Source organism: Pinus tabuliformis, chromosome 4_2 (assembly GCF_031772625.1).
Source record: "Pinus tabuliformis cultivar Carrire ecotype Pingquan chromosome 4_2, CPIR1, whole genome shotgun sequence".
Lineage (NCBI taxonomy): Eukaryota > Viridiplantae > Streptophyta > Pinopsida > Pinales > Pinaceae > Pinus > Pinus tabuliformis.
In genome coordinates this window covers 878,508,723-878,512,513 of record NC_142304.1, presented here as the reverse complement: position 1 = coordinate 878,512,513, position 3,791 = coordinate 878,508,723, and positions in this window count along the sequence as shown.

Here is a 3,791-nt window from a genome sequence, read left to right as displayed (position 1 = left end):
CGAAGTGGGTGGTGACCTGCATCGATTACAATACATAATATCATCGTATTTTGATTTTTTCTCATGAATTGCTAAGGGAAGGCATACCCATGCTCAGCATAAGTTTAACCCAAAACATGCTTGACAATGTAAGGACCCATCCATAGTGGTTCAAATTTTCCTGCTCCAAGTTTATCAAATTTCTGATCATAAAGCAAGACCTGGTCTCCTTTCAAGAAAATGTGAGGCTTGACATTTCTGTCATATTGCACCTTGATTCGGTTCTTACGCACTTCGTTAGCCAATGTGGCTTCACGACGGGTTTAATCCATATAGACGAGTTCTAAGAAACATGCTTCTTCTTCAGAAGTGTCAAGTAACAAGTCAATCACGAGTTTGAGAGATGAAATTTCACATTGCATCAAGAAGATTTCCTCCAGACCATACACCAATTGAAATGGTGTGAATCTAGTTGCATTTCTCACCGAGGTTCGAAATGCCCACAAGGCAAAGTACAAGATTAAATACCAGTTTTGTTTATGAACCCTTATCATTCTTTGAAGCATTCGCTTCAGGACTTTGTTTATGGCCTCAACTTTTCCATTAGCTTGTGGATAATAAGGTGTAGAACTATCATGCAAAAGTTCTAACTTGGAAGTTAACTCACTCATCACGTGATTCCGAAAATGCGACCCATGATATGTAAATATAGCCTCTGGTACACCAAACTGGGCAACCACGTGGTTGAAAAATAAAAGTGCAGCTGTCTCACCACTGTTATTTAATGTTTCATCGCCTCAGTCCATTTTGTGAAATAGTCAACAACGACTATAATGTACCCATGCCCCCCGGCTGAGGTGGGGTCACATGTCATGAAGTCAATGCCCCATTTGGTGAATGGTCCAACAACGATGACAAAATGCAATGGTGTAGGTGGTAATCTAGCTTTACAGTCATATATCTGGCATGCATGATAGCTTCTAACGACAATAATGCAATATTTGAATATGGAATTCCAGAAGTAACCAACACAGAGAATTCTCTGCGCGGTAGCATAACCAGATAAGTGTCCACCACAAGCACCTAAATGGAAATCATTTAAAAATTTCTCGGATTCCTCATGAGTGAGGCACCTTCGTAAAATTGTATCGATACCACAACGGTAAAGAGTGTCACCAATGATCAGATAATCTTTGGCTTGGTATTAGATACGTCGTTGTTGCAAGTGAGAGGTATAAGGCTAGAAAGTTTGGGTCTGGAGATAAATCAGTATATCTCCATACCACGGGTCAGATGATGAAATCAGGAACAAATATTTTTTCCAGAATTGATGGTTCTGATGTTGAATCAATGACATTCGAGGGAAGGTCGCAAAGAAGCTCGACGAAAACAAGAGATTTCTATGATTTGGATTTGATGAATTCCAATTCAAATTCCTGCAAAATGACAATCCATTTTGAGTATTCCCCCCCTAGAAATTGACGTGACAAAATATATGTCATAGGGTTGCAATCTGAAATGACAGTGGTCTTACAGAGTAGGATATAGTGGCGAAATCTTTGTACAGCTTGAACAACAGTCGGAGATAACTTTTCGACATAAGAGTACTTAATTTCTATATCATTCAGATTGTGGCTCAAATAATATATTGGATGTTCAATCCCATCTTCTTCTTGGACTTAAACATTCCAATGGTTCTATCTGCAATGACGAGATACAGGAAGTAGTCATTTTTATAATTCGGGGAATACATTAATGAGGCACTAATCAAGGTATCTTTAAGAGCATCAAAGGAAGCTTGCACAACTTGATCCCAATATAAGGGTATCCCCTTTTTTAATAAATGAGTAAATCCTTTATCCATTTCATCATAATTGGGAATGAACCTCCTCAAAAAGTTAGCCTTCCCTTGGAGTCTTTGTAACTGAAGTAGATTTGAAGGTGGATACAAGTTAATAATTTCTTGAACCTTAAGTGGGTCGAGTTGAATTCCTTCCTTAGACACTACTAATCCAAGAAAATGACCAGAACCAACACAAAACTCACATTTGTGTGGATTGAGTTGTATTTTGTAGTGTCAGCACCATGAAAATATAGCTCTCAAATGCTGCGGGTGATTAGTCCGCTTTCATGAATGAGTAGGTAAATCGTCAAGGTATGGTTGAACAATATATTTGTTGTCATGGAAGGAATGATTCATCGCCCTCTGGAATGTTGCCCTTGCATTCTTCAAACCAAAAGGAAATTTCCTGTAAGCGAATGTGCCCCATGGAAAAATAAAAGCAGTTTTAGATTGGTACTCTAGGTGGATATTGATCTGATTATAGCCAGAAAAACCATCCATGAATGAGAATATTTCACATCCAGCACATTCATATATAATCTGGTCGATAAAGGGAGTGGGATAGTTATCTTTTGGACAAGCCTGATTAACATCTCTATAATCGATGCACACTTGTATTGTCCCTTGTTTCTTCATGACAAGAACAATATTGGAAACCCAATCAGTAAGAGGAACAAGGTAAATGAAACCAACATGAAAAATATTTTTAACTTCTATTTTAATAGAAACATCCTTCTTTGGATGAATAGGACGGAGGCGTCATCGCACTAGTTTGATGTCAGGATACATTTTGATTTCATGTTCAACTATACTAGAGTCAATTCTTGGCATCTCCTCATATGAACATGCAAATATATCTCAGAATTCACGAAACAGAGCACGATAAATATCAAGTTCTGATGGAGAACAATATTTTCCAACATGAATGTTTTCTACAATGTTAGGTTTGGTCAAAATATTGATAGAAATCATTTCTTCGATATTTGATAGGTTTCGCTTAGAATCTACTGTATCTATGAAAACATAATTCAAAAGGAAATCAACAACTGAAGGGTGGTTAAGTTCATTTCAATAATCTTCCCATGGTTCTTCTTTCGTCATAATTTATTGGAGGATTCCTTCATCAATAGAAAATATACGTGAAAAAGGATCAGAAGAAGTACCATATTCTAATGAACGATCTACCCATACAATTGGTGAATATGGGTTTGGGTTCACCGCACAAGCCAGAAACATTGATTGCTATGCAAGCTCAATAGGGATTACTGTCATGATTTCATTATTTGTATCAACTTCAGAATTATTGGTAACCTTCCTTAAGTCAGATGAAGTGGAAGATATCATATTGCAAGTCTCAACTTTTGCTACTTCCGCCAAGTACCCATTAGGGAAGGATCCTCAAAGAGACCTACACCAATGTTTTGAAGAGATAGCGAGGGTCCATGTACTAATGAAAGGCTTCCAGTAGCCTATGAACTAGAGGTGAAGAAGGTGAGTTGGTTGATAACTGTGATTCCACCCTTATGAGAGAATGAAATTGTATGAAAGTATGTTGAAACCATAGTAGCCATAGCATAAATCCACGGTCTTCCTAGCAAAATGTTGCAGTCAAGGGGTCCGTTAACAACCTCAACTTCAACAACTACTATTTTGCCTCCTAGTTCAATTTGCAGATTACTCAATATTCCACAAGGCATATATGTGCGACCATCAAAATCTTTTAATGTTGTTGGTGAATGTGACAAAGGTGGTGAGCCAAGTGTTTTCTAGCAATTCATAGACATAATACAAGTAGATGCCCCCTCATCAATAATGGTTCGGTGAACAAGTTTATTCAAGGCATTTACTTGAATCAGGAATGCTAATTGTGCTGGTAACTGTAGCATATAACTTGCATGGTTGAAAACCACAATATTGGAATCAGTTGGATCGATTCCACCAATTACTAACAACAAAGCTTGATTTTGGG